General features: G+C 47.6%; 1 long non-coding RNA gene across 1 annotated transcript; it reads right to left on the bottom strand.

The window, feature by feature from the left end:
* Positions 1 to 3,821: 3,821 nt before the first annotated feature.
* LOC144249640 (uncharacterized) lies at positions 3,822 to 7,084 on the bottom strand. Its single transcript, XR_013342254.1, has 3 exons — positions 7,029 to 7,084; positions 5,940 to 6,054; positions 3,822 to 4,022 (listed from the first exon to the last, which is right to left on the bottom strand). It is a non-coding gene; the product is annotated as an uncharacterized LOC144249640 (long non-coding RNA).
* Between the last annotated feature and the right edge of the window lie 11,730 nt (positions 7,085 to 18,814).

The raw sequence follows: 18,814 nt of genomic DNA, 5'->3' as shown, positions 1-18,814 counted from the left end.
GGAGGAGTCCTCCCTGCTGAGAGATGTCAGTGTGGCGAATGGAGAGCCCCTCTCTCCTTGGAGTCCCTGCTTTGACAACAAGTGCACTGGAGGTTTGAATCAAGTGGGAGGCACATGGGCAGGCTCCCTAGATGAGGCCCTATCGAAGGGAATCTACATTTCCAATGGAACAGATGCTTCAGAGAGAAACTGAGAGTGCCGGCTCTGAGAAGCGGTTCCACTTCATGCAGCTTCAACCAGAAACAAACCTCAATGTGCTTACAGGGAACAAGACCGTTCCTTCAATTGGAAGCTGCCTGCACAAAATGCTTCTGTTCTGCACTTCCAAGCTTTTCTCAGCCAGCACGTTCAGATGACGTTTACACCCAAAGTGCAAATTGTGCTACCCAGAGATCCCTTGGGACATCACCAATATTCACGTGGAACATTGGATGGTTGACAAGATTAATGGCCCAGAGTTTCATTGAAATATTTTTCTCAAATTTTTTGAAAACTCACTGGAAACGAAGGTACCCATGAGCAACAAACTCTGCTTTATACAAGACACAGAAACTTCTAAGTAAAGCCCGTAACTGCTGGCTCTAAGAAGGATTCCAATTCCTACTAGTTCAACCAAGCCCAAATCCCAATATGCTCTCTAGAAACACTTTTACATCCTGCAATTGAAGCTGTTTGTACACTCTGCTTCTCTTCTGCACTTCACACTCTTCTCATTGAGCACATTCAGAGAACAGTTCAGGCTCAATATCCAAAGTGTGCTAGCAGGAGAGCCCTTGTACCTCGGAGCACTTGCTCAGATAGGAAGTGATAGGACTGATGGGTGGGTCAATACCTCAAAGATTCTTTGGAATCCATTCCTCAAACGGATTCTGAAAACTATCTTGAAGTTGCATGACCCTGTTTCCAATGACCTCTGCTTTATTGAGTGCATAGATGGTTCCAAGTGAAATGGTGCCATCAGCTCTGATAAGAGGTTCTGCTTCCTGCATGTTCAACCAAGGAAAACCCGCCACGTGTTCACTGAGAACAAATCTACTTTGTGCACAAACTTTTTCTGTTTGCCCCCTACAAATGCATCTCAGGATGCACATTCAGAACACATTTCCTGAAAAAAACATGAGAAAGTATCATTGCAAAAGTCCACTCTGGCCTAGCATCTCCAACATTGATTAGGAAATGAATTGCACAAGTTTCATCTTATCCCCTTGGTCTCCTTCTTCTAAAAACTCATTGAAACTGCAGGTACCTGACAGTAACCAACTTGCCATTGACCAAGAGCACAGTTGCTTCCAATGGAAACTGGGCCTGCCAGCTCTCAGAAGCCATTGGATTTAAGGCTACTTCAGCCAGGTACAAAGCTCAATGGGCACGATGAGAAAAAAGTCATTTCCTAATATGAAAGCTGCTTGCCAAAATTCTTCTGTTTTGCACTTCCAAAATATTTTCAGGAAGCACACTCAGAGCACAGTTTCAGCCCATATGCAAAGAGTGCTAGCAAGAGAGCCCTTGGACCTAGGTTCAGCAACTGGAGGAGAACTGTGGGCCCACTGGGAAGAGCAGTTCCCCAAGGTGGATTGAAATCCATTGCTCAATTGTTTGTCACAGAATTCACTTGAAATCCAAGTGCCTGCCTGCATTGAACTCGCATTGACCAATTGTACAGACGCTTCAGAGGGAAACTGCCACCTCTGAGAAGCGGTGGTTCTTCATGCTAGTTTAAGTAGTGACAAACCCCAATGTGCTCACTGGGAACAAAATGAGCTCCTGAATGTTGAAGCTGCTGAGAGACTGCTTTACTTTTGTACTCCCAAACTACTCTCAGCAAGCACATTCAGAGCCGAGGTCAGGCCCAAAATACAATGTTGGCTGGCAAGAGAGTCCTTGTGCCCAGGATCACCAATTTTGAGAAGCCAATGAGGACTGCTGAAAAGATCAATTCCACGAAATTCCATGGAAATCCACTCATCAGACCTTTCTGAGAACACTTAAAAAGAAGGTTTCTGCATGCAAGGAACTCTGGGTGATAGATGGCAATGTTTGCCAAATGCAAACATGCCTACCAGCTCTGAGAAGCCCTTCTCATTCACACTGCTTCACCTAAGGAAAAATCTCCATGTGCTCACTGAGAACAAGTTAGCTTGTGCTACTTGAAGCTGCTTCTGCAAACAGCTTCACTTCTGCACTTCTAAACTGTTCTCATCAAGCACATTCAGAGCACAGTTCAGGCATGAAACACAAAGTGTGACAGAAAGAGATCACCAACTTGCAGGAGGAAAGAGGACCAGCTGAGAAGGTCCGTTTTCCAAAGTCTCACTGACATCCATTTGTCACACTTGTTTACAACATACAGTTGAAGTGCAGGTGCCCACATGAGTGAACTGTTTTGGATCAACGGCACAAAAGCTTCAATGTGAAAGCATGCCTGTCACCTGTAAGAAGCAGTTTTGCTTTCTTCTAGCTCACATAGGAAAAACACCATGTGCCCACTTACAACAAAGTTAGTCCTGCAAGTTGAAACTGCTTGCAGCAAATGGCTTCCATTCCCCACTTGCAGCCATCACTGGTTGACAGATGGCACAGAGGCTTCAATGTGAAACCGTGAATGCCAATCATTACAAGTGCTTCTGACACTCTAGTTCAACCAGGGACAGCCTAAAGTGCTCAATGAGAACACACTTTGTTCCTGCAAGTGGAAGTAGCTTGCACGAACTGCTTCAGTTAGAAAATTCCAAGTTCTTCTAGCAACCACATTCAGAGCACAGTTCTGGCCCAATAGAAAATGGGTCCTACCAAGAGGATCCCGTATCTATGATCACCTTCATAAGGTAGCTTCCCAACTTCTGTGTGGAAGTGTGTTTCTCCTTGGCCCTTACACTGTTGTGGAGACCACTAGGAGTTCAGCTTTGTGCAGGATCATCTGACCTGGACTTTTTGCAAGACCTGTAGAGCGCTCACACATGCTCAGATGCTACAGGACTTTTCAGACCAGTCCAGACAACAGTAGGCATCCATTCATTGTCTGCACTCTACAGATTCCTAGATGCACGACATTCATTACCATCAAATGCAGAATTTTCATCAAAAACTAATATATATATCATTCCAATCTGAATCAAGAAAATCGGAAATATCCCCAAATCCAAAGAGTGGATCCCCATTGTGATGCTACAAGTTGAAAATTCCACAGCTGACCTCATGGGATGGTTCACAGTCAAAAGACAGCTACATGAAAAATATTACATGACATGACCTTCCTGCTATGTGAAAAGTGGCATGTGAAGTACACATGCATGTCTTCCTCAGACATGGGTTCATTTGCAAGACACCTTGTGCAATTGAAAATACTCCAAAAGGGGAGAAATCAGAACCGTGTCTCCAAAGTATTTCAGCAGAGACCAACTCCATCTGTCTATCTATCTCTCAGTGAGTGTGTGTGCTCTTGTGTGTGTTTGTGTGTCTTTGTTTGTGTTTGTACCATCATAGCTGAAACTTCATTGCCCCCATTGGAAAACTGACTCAGATAACGCCATCTGCCAAACTCCTAAAAACCAAAGTTCTTGCTGATAGAATGAAACATTCCTTCCTGTTGGTTTGGATGTGTCCTTTAGGAATCACTGCTACATTTAGTATACTCAAATCATCACAGTAGATCAGGTAACAAAAACATATATATTTTAAAATAATAATATATTAATGGAAACAACAAATACAGGATAGAGTAACAACTGTGTTACTAAACAAGGTCAAGGACAATGGCAAACTATAGATTCAAACTTTGAAGAAAATAGTAATCAATGTAAATATTCCTGGGCTGCCTCAGCCCCGCCCAGGCACACAGCAGCAGAATGGTTTTGCAAGCATCCTCAGGAGGGCAGGAGCCTTCTTTCCAGGACGAGAGGGAGGTTGAGGCTGGATCCACCCATCATTCTTTTGGGAGAGGCTCCTTTTCCTCAGCACAAAGTTGGATTTTTTGTGAGGATTCTTGGCATAAAATACGTTGGCCTCTGCTGGAATCCTCAGCTCTGGGGAGAGAGGGGTGTACAAAAAGAAGGTGGCACTCAGGAGGTGCTCCCTAGGACACGCCAACATCTGAGAGCCTGTGCCAGAAAAGGCCAGAGCCACACACCTGAGAGCTCTCCAATTCAGCACCAATACCAACAAAGACAGCCTCCACAGTCCTCCCTGAGGAAGAACTAGGCAGAGCACTTCAACAGACCTAATGTCTGTTCCTACCAAAGGCTTTGGACTCCAGAATATCTCAGGTCCTCTTGCATCTGCCAAAGCACACCACTAGGGTTTGCATCTGAAATCTCCCACAAAAGGCTCCTGTGCCGAAGATTCAGTCCCCACATGAGCCATCTTCATAGGTGGGTTTGGAGGGAAGCATTGGATGGTGAGTGCTCTGATGTCAACATGAAATTCTCATTCAAGATGAATACACTACTGGGGGGTGGGAGGGACTGGAAGAAAGGTTGAGCATGGTTGGAGGAAGACCTAAACAGGGTTGTGCCCTGGGCAACAGTACCTTGTTCCTGTTGGCTCCACTGAATCCTCATTCTCCAAGTAGAGGTCCTCCCTCTCCATCTTTCTCTCTCTCCCTCTCTGCCAGCCTCGTTCTCTCTCTCCCAGTCTATGCCTTTGTGGCAAGGGCTGAGGAGCTCTCCACTGCCACACACTAGAGCTTTATGGACAGCCTCAGTGCACAACCAAAGAGAAAGCTATGAAACCCGGAGAAAAGGCCTAGGATTCCTCCTCTGAGTTATTTTCCTCAAGTATGGCCACAGTGAGGACAGGCTGACCAGCACGGATACCACGTTAGAGCCATGCTTCTGCGTTGGTGGAGCCCGCCTCCATGTGGACCAGGCTTCTGAGAATGGAGGCCACATTCCAAATACTGCCCTACTGAGAACAATGGTTCCAAAGACCAGCAAAGGGACTGCTTCCCTCCAACATGGTGTATGGCCCAGTGGTGCCATGACCCCGAGTGGGGGAATACAACAGCCGCTTCTCCTTCCTCTGAACATGTGTTTCCTGTCGCCCTCCTCTAACCTAGAGCCTGTTCTCCATCCCTTCTGGGTTGGATGTGGAGATCTCTGCTATGAATTTCTTAGGCTACCAAGGCCCCAGACAGACTTCCTCTTCCATAGACTCTACTAACCTAACAGTAGGTTAAGATAGGAGACAAGTGATCCTAGAACTCATAGGGATGGTGGTCTTCAGGGTACATAGGCTGGGATAATGGCTGCTGTGGTGTTTGGCTCACAAAAACCAACCAACCAACCAACAAAAAAGCGCTGGCATTATTATCAGATGAGCTCTGTGGCTAAGTGCTCAGGAAGCCCTCATCTGACTTTAGTTAGGGATCACAACCTGGCTATTGTGATCACTCCTTGCCTAGTGGACTCGGGTGCGTAAGACCATGGAATTTATGCAAAAACAGATGATTCAGGCTGTCTCCCAGGCTGTGTTTTCTTCCCAATTTCATCCTGTTACTGCTTGCTAGAATCCTGGCAATGCTCTGCCCAGGCAGTGGTTTTCTGGTCACACAGAAGGCTTTCAATAGTACTGCTTCAGTCCACAAAATGCCAGTTCCCTCTTTAGCCCATGCATTCCCATGTTCCTTTGAAACCACTCCTATCCCAGACCATGAAAACATACTGCTCCTGGAGAGAGGCTTTCCTCCTCACTCCTCAAAGATGTCAGCTTTGGATGCCTGTTCATGTCCAGGGGAGGGCACCTGGTGGGGAGCCGCAACATCCACTGGGGTATACTATTGGACCTCAAGACCTTCCACCAGCAGAAGTGCAGTTGGCTTTGTGCACGAACCCAACACACCTGTTGGAGTGTTCTTGGGGGTCAGAGACTACTCTTTGTTGCTAAGAGTTGACCTGAGTCCACATCCTGACCCTTGCTCTCTGCTATCTGATTGTCTCACTTACTCTGACGGCGAGAGATGATTTGGCCCAGCTCATAATCCTCTGGATTCTCCTCAGTAAGGAAGTGTAGGTCGAGGGCGCTGCGGATGACGACAGGAGCCCTATCCTGGCAGGTCACCTGGAGCAGCATGGGAGACAGGCCTTCAGGAAATGGGCCTTGAAGTGACTACTCAAGGACAGTGGGCAGGGGCATTCTGGAGGCACCTCCACTCTAAATACAAGGGCAACATCCATGACCCTACTACCCGAGGCTGACCTCCTGCTCATCGTGTGGGCTCTTCCCACAGGCTACTAGCCCAATCCGTGTACATAGGACTTCCTGGGCCTGCCATTGCTCTTTGTGGAGCTGCACTCCTCTCGGAGTGAAAGGACCCCACTACCTGCATACAGATGCAATCTCATCCCACAAGTTGGGAGGAATGGGACAATAGCCTCCAAGATCCCAGGTCTGCCCGAGGATGCAGGCGGCATTGGGAATGGCCTAGGCACAAAACCTAGAGGCTTTGGTCTGGATTGCCAGGGCCAAAAACAGACCCAGGAACATGACCACACACAGGAGTGCTGAAAGATAGCCACGAGAGCTCCTGGCCTCCAGAGGCTCAGTGCTGGCTGGGATGTAGGAGGGCACCTCATCCGGCAAGGGTGGTCATTGGGTTACCTGGACATTTAGTGTGCTTGCTCCACATCCATATCGACTCTGCAGAGAGACTCTCTCAGCTCCTTGTTCAAGGAACATGCAGAACCTCACACTGCTGTCCTCCTCCATAGACGTCAGCATCCCATACAAGGGAACCTGCAACCTAGTTCCTGTCCTATTCTCATCTGTCACCCATACCTGTCCCTGCCCTTCTGGACTGCATGCTGCCACCTGACACACAGACTCCCTCAGACATGGCAGTGGACAAGCTGCTGCACTCGCTCATCTCAGCTCCAGCCCTTCACACTGACCTCTCCCTTCTTGATTCCCATCTATCCTCCTGATCATCCAGAAGCTCCAAATTCAAGAGGGCATGAGTAGTCCATGGTATTGGACCAGTGTCTGCTCCCCACCCAGGTGTAAGCACCACGGGACACCCCTGCTCCCAGGCTTACCAGAACACTCTTGGCCATCTCTGGACTTTGTGTTTCTAGGTGGACACGAATTAAGCAGGTGTCTCCCACCTGCTTGTGGGAAAGCGGCCTGGAGAACTTGCAGGTTGATTCTGAGAACTGTGGGGGATGGAACATCAGCAAACCCAGAAACAGAAAGCCACCCCAGACTGTCAGTTGGCTCTATGGGCTTCCAGCAAATATGTCCAGGTGCTGAGGCTTCTTATTTCCTCAGGTCGGAGTGGAATGGCAGCACATGCACAGCTTGAATAAGGTAGGTGTTTACCTCCTTTCCCTTGACCTGGGGGCGTTTCCTCACGATGAAATATTGTATTCCCAGATTCATGGACAGACACACGAGTGAGTGGTCAGAGACCTTGATTTCTGCAGAGCGAAGTGGAGAGAATTGTTAGGTGGCACTCAAGGATTATACCACAAAACACCCACAACCCCTGAGAGTCTCCGCCAGGCCCATCACACTTTGGTATTTTGGGGCCAAGGCCCACTTTCTCTTGGCTGTCAGTTATCCTGAGCCCACTGTGGATCATGTCTCCCCACTGTCTGATTGTCCTACTTACTCTCATCCTCAGACATCATATACAGCAGCTCAAAGTTGTCCACATCCTCATGCTGCAACAAATTTTGGTCCAAGGCCCTGCGGATGAGGCTTGTCACCGTCTCCTGAAAGGTCACCTGGATCAGGGTGGGACAAATGTCATCAGAGAATGGCTTTTAGAAGAGCTACCCAGAAGACTGTGGTCAAACATTCAGGAGAAATCTCAGCTACATATACAAGGGCACAATCTTGTTATCCTGCTACCTGAGTGTGTCCTCCATATACCACCTGGGTTCTTGCAATGTGCTACTAGAACAATCCTGGTACAAATATCTGCCTGTACCTGCCATCTCCCCTCCCCCTGGGGAGCCACATTCCACTCATGTCAAAGGACCAAACTGCCTATGCACAGACACACTCTCATCTCACTGAGATGAGAGCAATGGGCCAGGGATCTGCGCACCAAGTGTGATCTGGGATGCAGGCTGCCTTTGTGGGTGGAAGAGGCAGATGCACTGAAAATTTGGGTCCTGACTGCCACGACACAAAACAGACTCAGATACAAGAGTGTGCACTTGAGTGCTTCATGATAGCTTTGAGAGGCCCTGGCCTCTGGAAGCTCGGTGCGGGTCTGGTTGTAATGATGTACTTGACTCAGCACTGGCAGTCACTGAACATGTCTCCTCTGCAGCTGGACACCTGCAGCATTAGCGTGTCTACTGCACATCCATAGACATTCTGCCAAGAACCCCTTTAGCTCCGTATTTACATACATGCAAAGCCTAACATTTCCGAAGCTTTGGCATGACCCCCCAGGTGATCCCGACCCCAAATTCCTACACCTAGTCATGCTAAGGAGGTTCTCTTCCCTGCCACCAGGAACACATCCCCTCCTACACATGTGACAAGTCACTGCCACCTCCTCTGCTCCAACTTCACTCATTGAGAATACCAAGTTCTAGGCACTGCAGCCTGCACCCTGGACATATCTCTGCCTTCATCTGTCCACAGCACTTCCGTCTGCACTTCTGGCCTGCAAAACCCACAATACACAGGCCCACTCACCACTGAAGCTGGGCATGCTGATGCTCTCCCTCCTCAGGTCAAGCCCTTAAGACGGACCTCTCTCTTCTTTATTTCCCACCATAGCCCTGGGGTTGGCTGTGTCTCCTGCCTTCCACTGTGTGGACACCCAGGAGGCAGCCCTGCTGTCGGGCTTACCGGGATGCGCTTTGTCTCCCTCAGGCTCTGTCCCTCTAGGAGGACGTGAACAACGCGGCTGTCTTCCACCTGCTCGCTCGAGTGAAGCAGTGAGGAGCTGCTACTCACAGCTGCTGGGGTCCTGGATGCCACTGCCACAGAAGGTTCCAAGAACTGTGGGGGATGACAACATCAGCAAAGCCCAGCAACTGCACCCCACCCAGCCTGGCAGTTGGCTCTGTGGGCATTCTACAACATCCATCCAGAACCTGAGGTTCTTGTCCCCTTGGAGGATGTGGAGTGGCACCAGGAGTAAAGACTGAAGAAGGTGGCTGTTTTGGGAACAAGAGATCCAGCACCTGCTGGGTGGGGATGAAATCCCAGGAGATTAACCCCATGTTGCTGCTGAAATGTAGGTTCCTCCCACAAATGACAGGCAGGAGCTCATTCCTAAGCTGGTCCTGCCTGTAAGGTTCAAGGCTCTGAACCCTGAAGGGCTCCTCCGTGTTCTGATCATTTTCACCCTGGGTTGGGACCAAGAATGGTGGGGTCAAAATGGAAATGGTGACAAACAGAAAAATGACTTGTGCCAATACACTAGAGTCAAAGCACAATGGGACAGTTCCCATCAGTACAAACACACACACACACACACACACACACACACACACAGAGTCAGAATAGGAGTCCTGGGCCATTCATCAGGGATCAGACTAGAGGGCCTGCTGGGCTCACCTGCCCTGTGCTACTCACTGTTACTCTTGAGCTCCTCTGCGACAATCGCCAGAGGCTCTGGCGTCTAAGATGAAGCCTCACCCAGTGTATCCACAAAAGGGCTAGTTGGCCCCCCTGAGATTCCTGGGAGCCTGAGGCTCGGCATTGTCTGCAACCACAGGAGAACATCCTTCTCCCTCCAGTGGCTCCAACCAAGTGAGCTCGGATGGCTTGGTCAGTGAAGTGGGTGCCTGGATACCAGGGTTCCATGTTCTGTTTGATCCATTGTCAAGGCAATGATGTCATTTCCTGTGCCCATACCTGAGCCTCTTTTCACATAAGACCACTTTCAACAGCCCTATGGGCTGCCGATTTCTCCTCCATGCCTACCCATCTCAGGTGCGCAGGTGTTCACCAACAACTACCCAAACATCCCCACCAGCATCTGCCCTGCTTGGTGCCACTAGAGTTCCAGCTTGGAGCCTTCAAAAATGCATTCACAACCAGTCCTTCCCTCTCAGCAGCTTTTGGACCCTGGTCCCATCATTGTGCAACTCATGGTGTGCCCAGTCTTTTCTGGAAAGTAGGGTAGCATCTAATCTCTAGGGTTTATTGTGTCTATTGGCCCCTAACACCCTCTATTCTCTCTGAAACCAGAGATGGGACTCACAGGTGGCTAAAGCACAAATGTACAGATGGGACAATCACAAGAAGGGGAGAGACAAAGAATGCACCCTAACTCAATCAGGCCTGTGTCCCACACAGGGACATGGCCAATGTCCGTCCCATCGTGGCTGCAGTTCCCTCTCTACACCATGGCAAGTTGGAGGGGACTGAGATGCAGAGGCTGCTCCCCTCTGCCATACAACTTCCCAAGGCTTCTCCTAAGATTTCAAAAGGGCCAAGTGTGTCTAGTGTTGGGGTCTCACAGAGACTCCGAGGTACCACAGCATCCTGCTGCCCAGAACCGGTTCACCCCTCACCTCAAGGGGGCTCAGCCTCTGGATTCATGGGAATTGAAGTGGGTACAGGTGATGGGATATCACCTCCAAGACTGAGTTATGCCAAGTCCATGACCCCTGTCTGCATCCCTGTCTCCAGCACCACTCCCCCCTCTCTCTTTCCTCCTCAGAGCAAACAAATCCATTTAGCAAGTGTGTCCTGTGATAAAGACATGACGGTCACCCATCCTCTCATTACAAAAACACTGAGGCTCAGCCAACATGGATCCTACAGGGAACACAGGCATAAACTCAGAGTCCGATCCTCCCAGCCGAGCCTCGGTGGAGCCTGGACTCCCAGCCTCCTGAGTCAAGGAAACAGAGGTGCCTAGCCGAGCCACCTTGGATGCAGCCGCACACAAACTGAACTCATCAATGCCCCTTGCTCTCAGTTGTGAGTAAGAGGGGAGGGTGTTTCACAACCCCGGACATCCAGTGCAGTCTCCAGGCTTTGGGGTGTGCCCTGGCCTCTCTCTATCTGCCCAGGCCCTCCAACCCACACTGGCCTCTTACCCAACCTCCTCCTAGGGCCAAACTCAATCCTGCCTCTCAATTTCTGCTGCCTTCCCCAACACACTGCTCCCCAAAATGAGCAGGGCTGGCTCTCTGTTATCATGCTGGTGCCAGCAGCAATGCCACCCCACTGACATAATTCTGAGTCCCAACCTAGGCACTCCAGCTGTCTTTGCCACACCTGGCCTGTTTGGGCTCTGGCTCTTGCTCTTTTCTTTCATGTGCATGTGTTTTGAGGTTTTGAGTTTCTCCCACTGCAGAACTGCAGCTGTGGCAGGGTAGAGCTCATGAGGGTGACACTCTGAGCCACATCCAATCCCATCAGGACTGTTAACTGGGGTGATGCTGGAACACAGTGATGAGTGAACACATGGGAGGTGGTTGGACCCACCTTGCCTCTGAGTGGTTTCCTTTCAGGACAGGAATGTAGGGATGGGAGCCCCTGGCGCGGGATGCTTTGCACAAGGCGTGACCACGGGCTCTTTCCTGGCAAAAATGGCTCCACTCAGCATGGAGAGCACTGTCATTCCTGGTGGCTAACAACAGCCCTGGACCCCAGAAAGGAACCCACACTTAAGTTTTACGTCTGAGTGTGCGTGTCCTCGAGGAAATGAGGTCTCCTGATCCCAGGTGCAAAGGGGTAAGTCCTCTAACTCCAGGGGCCATGAAGGGACATCTGAGTTTCCCTCGTCCTTCTTTCCCTCTCTGAACCCAGGGTGTCGTCACACTAACCACAGTTAGGACCCTGGCCTCATTCCCCAGTGAGGATCATTAGGCTCCATAAAGGACAGTCTCTAAGATGCTCAGTGGACCAACACCCTCTGCACAACCCATAACCCTATTCACCCAAGAGGCAAGAGGATTTCTATTCAGGAAAACCAGGAAAGGGAGAGCCTTTCTCAAGGACACAAGGACATTAGTGAGTGAGGGAGTGATTAATGGATGGAGAACTATTTCCAACACCAACTTCCAGGAGCATATATGGCCCCCTGGAGAATTCTGCAGTGTGTTGGTGATTAAGGAGAACGTGTGAATCCAGGGGTCACTAGGTCCTCTCAGCCATAAGGAGGGAAACTGCCATAAAGGAACTAGGACAAGGGTGCGAGGAATGCTCACTGGGGGGAGATCGGAAGGAAGGAAAGTGTACTCATTAGAAAAGTGTCGCCTGAAAATTCTTAAGCCAGCCAAAAGTCGTGCGAACTTGTGTGGGAAAAGAGTCTTTGCACAGTGATGAAGCTAAGAGCTCACATGATGGAACACAGCATCAACTGGGACCAAATCCAATATCTGATATTCTTGTAGGAAGAGGAGAGTCTGGACCCAGATACCAGGGAGACTTGGGGATACCAGCTATGTGAGGCTGGAGCCAGGGCGGGATGCCCATATGGGAACCACAGATCGTGGGCAGCAATAGGAGAGTGGGCAAGGGCTGGGAGAGTTGGGGGGACAGTCCCCTAGGAACCTGTGAGGTGTTTTGGCAGTGAGACCGCCCAACACCTTGTGTGTTGAGCCCTTGGAGCTTGAGGGAAGGCCCTTCCTCTGTTGTTGGCCACCCAGTTGACAGAGTTTGGTTGTAGCAGGCCTAGGACCCAGCCGAAGGTCTGAGCATGTTGGCCATGCAGGGTGGATCTGGACCGCAGACACACTCTGATGACTGTAGGGTTTCAGCCATGCATCAACACAAGCACCAAGTCAGGCCAGGTGGGGAAAGGGCTAGGAACACACTCTGGGAGCTGGTGCCTATATTACTGGGAGCACTTCTGACCCCAATTCCCTGATCTGCTGCCAACACAAGCTACAGAGGAGGGTGGAGGGACACAGAGCATGGATCTTCCCCACTCAGTGGGCCCAGGCATGTACCATGGCCAGCAGCCTCGTGCCTTGCCCGGTGAGTCCTGAAGCGGCCCCCTCTTCCCATCCTGAGAGCTCTTCCCTTCCTCATGTGCTACTACCTTCCCACTGTCTCTGGAAATATCTACTTGCTGTGGTCCTCAGGCAGTTTATGATTTAAGTTAAAAAAAAAAAAAACAGGTCTTGGTGCTCAAAAATATTTGATTTGCCCATCCTCATCCCCCAACCCCAATATTTTCATTATTTCCTCAACATATGAAATTTTACTAGCAAAAAGTTAATTTTGAATTATACAAAGTTGATTCAAATAACATTGGTATACATAATCAATCACTGTACTTTCAATGTTTGTTCTCCTTTCCTGTTAGAAACTGCTCGGAAAAAAGAGAACAGAGGGGGCTGGGGATGTGGCTCAAGTGGTAACGTGTTCGACTGGCATGCGCGAGTCAGTGGGTTCGATCCTCAGCACCATATAAAATAAAATAAAATAAAATAAAGATATGTCCACTGAAAACTGGAAAAAAAAAAAAAAAAAGAGAACAGAGGACAGACTCATGGAAGTACTTGAACTGATAAGAAGCTCCCACTCAAGCTCAGCATTCAGTCCTGGACAGGGTAAGACCAGGCCACTTTGACATATGTTCCAAAGAGTCTACCAGACAGAATCCTCTGACTGATCCCTGACTGAGCCATAGGAACTGGCTAGAAAAGCCTTCACATCCTCAATACATTCTTCACTTCAGAATACTGGACAAGCATTGATATCCATCTCTCGTTACCTTGCTCCCCAGCCAACCATTCTGCAACAAATTCAAAGGAGCAACTCATGCAAGCACACAGAAAGGGATGTTCACTACACACATCCATGTGCGAAAAAGACAACTGGTATTTCTTGTTTGGGCTATTTCAAATGAAATCACTTCTGCATGACCTCCACAAACCAAAGGAAAATATTTTTGAAATTCCCACGTAGAAGACAAGATACACTTGCCAAGGAGGCAGTGCCAAGAATTTTGACACTCCAAATGTAGAGTGTGTGTTTAGGAGGCAGTCACAGTTTCCATGAGAGAGTCCCATGAAATCAATTAGGAAGATCCATGCTCTAGCCCTACCATGCAAGTGATGTGACTTGAAAGAGTCACTTAGTCTTAGTAACCATCATCACTAACAACTAAGTCAATGAATAAAGGTCCTCAGGTGTCAAGCTACAAAATGTGGGATGAGCATGGATGAGGATGGGTGGGAGAAGTCTCCAACTCTAACACAATTAGGGAAGGCTGTGCCTGTCCTCAAGTGGCTGGGGGGGCTTGGGATCCTGCCACAGAGGGGGATTCCAAACCTCACATCCCCTGACCCAGGCCAGAAGACCAGGTAGAGTCCAAGAATCCTGGGGTGGCCCAATGGCAATACAGGTCAAAAGGAACTAGGGATCTGCCTGGTCCCTCAATCCGCTACTCTGAGCAGGGCTGCATGACGAGGCCAGAGGCCATCCACAGCAATCTGCCTTTACAGGAAAACAGGGACTGCAGGCTGCCTCTGGCTCACTGAATCAGGGTGGTGTTTTCATAAAGCAAGACCACTTCCTCACATTTGACCAGCAGCTCATGTGTTGACAGCACAATGACTGACTTGACTCAGGCCCTGATGAATGAAATAGAAAATTCATAGCAAACCCATCTTTAGCTCTTCCACATCATCAGGGGCGCTGATTCAATTCCGTCCAGAAAGGTGTCTGAAATGATTTCTAAACATGCTGGGGACTCACCTCTGTGTGGAACTTTTCAGGAAAAAGGGGATCAAATCTCATGAAGCAACTCTTCTCTCTTCTAGCCCATGGGCAATGCAAGGAACCTGCATGATACCAGAGGCTCACTTCTCTCTTCTCATGTCTTCTGGAAAGGATTCGTTAATGCTTCCTGCAAGGTGAAGCAGAAGCCTGCATTCCCAGCTGCACAGAAGTGTTTTAGGGCAGTGTCTCCCTTAAAACCCAAAAATAAAAAAACAGGTCATTCAACAGGCACATGGATTAGAGTACATGTTCAATGATCCCTCCTCCCTGGAGCCTTCCACATGCCCATCTTCCACATTCACAGAGCAATGCTTGGCCATTCTCAAGACCAGGAGACCATGATGCTCATCACCAGGAAGTCAATAAGGAACATGAAGAGAGCAGCATGGATTGCAGAAGGTGGCACATCAAGGATCTTCAGCTCTGCTGCTAGAACACAAGAGCTTAACTTCAGTATTGACTTTTTGCCAACTACCAAGTACGATAGCAGTGTCAAGCCCAATATGCAGATATGCAAGTAGTAGGTGACACCCCGCATCCATTCACAAAAGTGGGCAACATCTGCATCAGAACAAGGAAGTATCTTACCCTTACTCATAAAAATCATCAGAAACAAAATAAAATGGATGCATGACTTCTCATTTCACTATTAGGTAGCTGTTGGAATTCCCTATTAAATAATACCTCCTCCAAAATAAAAAGTATCTCAGACATGTGTCAACTATTCAATGGATGACATTTTAAAAACTATGGACTTTACTTAATATTTATGTATGCTATATCCCTGCCTAAGGCTCTATGAGAAAGGAGCACATAGAATTGGATCTTTGAAAATCTCACATTTGCTGATAAATATTACTGCTGATCTCAGGCATGGCGAAGTGAAAAGTGGGACTTTGGATATTCAAAGAATGCTATGTTGTGGGATTGGTGTCCCTGATTCATACATAGCATATGGTTTCTATGAAATCCAGTGAGGGAGCAGGAGTAACGAAGCTGATTGCACAGATGACCTCAGGGAATACTGACAGATAGGCCAAATGAAAAATATGCTCCAGCTAACCATTGGTATTTGGGCTTCTGATCCCAGTCCTGTTTTTAAAAAAGGTGCAGACAGGCAGTGTTCATTAAAAACTGTCTACCATGTAAAAGTGGGTAATTTAAATGGCATCTAGTTACACATCTGATAGAATGGTCTGGCAACATATGAATCTCATTCTAACAACAACAACAACAACAACAACAAAACATAGAAAATGAGACATAAAGATAAAACCTTGTCTTCACCAGGATGCCTAAAAATAGGTTTTATTTGGCTCATGCAAATAAATATCTTTCAATAGAATTTCTGATTTCTGAATGAACCCATTCAACTTCATACTGCACAGATCACAAGGTTTTCTTTACAGAATATTCTCTTCTTCTTCTTAAAGCCTCACATAGAAAATGTCTCACAGGACATAGGAGGGGAATGACCCAAAGGATGAGAGAATGGCTGGAACCGTTCTCAAATGTGCCCATGTAGCCTAAAGTTTGAAGGCATCTAATTGTACTCTAAAACAATTATGAACCTATTTGATCCATTATTAATAAATATCACCACTTTACCACTTGAACCAAATCACAGAAAATTGGAAACAGATGATCATTTGCTTTGATACCTTTACTTCTGTTTCATTACTCAGAGTCGATCAACTCTACACTTCAAGTGACACAGATTTATTACAGAATGCCTAAGATCCTAAGGATCTATTTTAGCTCAGCCCATGGTATTGCTTCATTATTTTATCATTTTGTAAGTAATAAAATATAACTTCATGTTGGATGATATATTCAAGCCATGAATATATCATCCAACATTGTTCTTCCCAAAATATTAGCCCAATTTCTGCGCGTGCTCACTTACTGTTCAGGAATTTTACTAATTGTTTGAAGGTTCTAGAGGACCTGTTAGACTCCTAATGGACAAACCATACGACATACTCCAGAGAACGGACGAGTGCCATAAGAAGAAAATAAGGTCAGCCTACAGCAATGGGCAGCTGCCTGCCCTCGGCTGGGAGGAGCCCTGGCCATGGCACCAGGGCTGCTGGGCAGCAGAAGCCTCCACAGCCCTGCAGGGAGCCTGGAGCACAGCTCTGCCTAACCATGCTCAGCCCTGGACAGATGCACATGAGTTCCCATCACAGGCTCGAGTGTGACAGTCCCAGGTGCATGCCTGTCATGCCAGCCACCAGGGAGGCTGAGGCAAGAGGAACGTTTGAGGTCAGCCTTGGCAACTTAGACCCCGAGGCAAAGGGGAAATACTTTTACAGGGGTCTCTGAGGGTGTAGCTCAGGTAGGTCACTTGCCTCACAGGCTCAAGGCCCTGGGTTCAATCCCCAGAACCCACGTACACACAAAAAGTGAACTTGGAATATTGTTTAAAATGATGGATCAGGTACACACAAGGACTTCAATATGACCTCTCAGAGGAGCTCAATTTGAGATCAGACTGAACAAAAGACCACCTGGACCATTGACTCAGTGTCTGAAACCCTCTGTGAGCATGGGAAGCACTGCTGGCAAGACACCAGAGGGCCAAAGCACTTGTGCCCCCTGCAGGGGTGTCTCTTGTCTACCGCCAAAGACTGTTCCCCTCCTGGGGCAGCTGAGAGCAAGCTGGGCCTTGGAGCAAGGACTAGTGCTTTAGATATAGACTATGCAAGCAAGGGGCAATGTCTTTAATAAAACTAAAATTAAAAAGTCACATTGAAAAAATTTTAAAAAGAAGAAAATAAGGTCAAGTAGAGGAAGCCCATTTTCACAGGAAAAAATCCCCCAGTGAAAAGCATCAGAATAGATACCAAGAAAAATACCAACAAAAACAGTGTGCTCCCACTATGTATCTACTCAACATGCAAAAGTTAGAAAGCTAGATAATACAATCCTGGCCACAGGTAGAGCTATGCAGAAGAGCCACCTGGCAGTGCTTAGTCAAAGAAGTAAACATGCACACTTTGACCTAGAAATTCCACCTGTGTGTAAACCAGGCGGTGCTTAAGCAGTTTCACAAGGGGACATGCACAGGGAAATTTATCCTCAGGTTCTTATAGAGTTGTCTGTGCTTACAGGGAGTTGATGGTTGTCAAGATGCCCACAGCTGCGAAAGTCAAAAGCTAAAAAAATAATAGATGCCAACCTGGATATATTAATAATCCCGTATCTATGATCACCTTCATAAGGTAGCTTCCCAACTTCTGTGTGGAAGTGTGTTTCTCCTTGGCCCTTACACTGTTGTGGAGACCACTAGGAGTTCAGCTTTGTGCAGGATCATCTGACCTGGACTTTTTGCAAGACCTGTACAGCCCTCACACATGCTCAGATGCTACAGGACTTTTCAGACCAGTCCAGACAACAGGAGGCATCCATTCATTGTCTGCACTCTACAGATTCCTAGATGCACGACATTCATTACCATCAAATGCAGAATTTTCATCAAAAACTAATATATATATCATTCCAATCTGAATCAAGAAAATCGGAAATATCCCCAAATCCAAAGAGTGGATCCCCATTGTGATGCTACAAGTTGAAAATTCCACAGCTGACCTCATGGGATGGTTCACAGTCAAAAGACAGCTGCATGAAAAATATTACATGACATGACCTTCCTGCTATGTGAAAAGTGGCATGTGAAGTACACATGCATGTCTTCCTCAGACATGGGTTCATTTGCAAGACACCTTGTGCAATTGAAAATACTCCAAAAGGGGAGAAATCAGAACCGTGTCTCCAAAGTATTTCAGCAGAGACCAACTCCATCTGTCTATCTATCTCTCAGTGAGTGTGTGTGCTCTTGTGTGTGTTTGTGTGTCTTTGTTTGTGTTTGTACCATCATAGCTGATACTTCATTGCCCCCACTGGAAAACTGACTCAGATAACGCCATCTGCCAAACTCCTAAAAACCAAAGTTCTTGCTGATAGAATGAAACATTCCTTCCTGTTGGTTTGGATGTGTCCTTTAGGAATCACTGCTACATTTAGTATACTCAAATCATCACAGTAGATCAGGTAACAAAAACATATATATTTTAAAATAATAATATATTAATGGAAACAACAAATACAGGATAGAGTAACAACTGTGTTACTAAACAAGGTCAAGGACAATGGCAAACTATAG

Source organism: Urocitellus parryii, chromosome 12 (genome assembly GCF_045843805.1).
Source record: "Urocitellus parryii isolate mUroPar1 chromosome 12, mUroPar1.hap1, whole genome shotgun sequence".
Lineage (NCBI taxonomy): Eukaryota > Metazoa > Chordata > Mammalia > Rodentia > Sciuridae > Urocitellus > Urocitellus parryii.
Note: the sequence above shows the minus strand (reverse complement) of the source record. Positions and strands in the feature narration are given on the sequence as shown.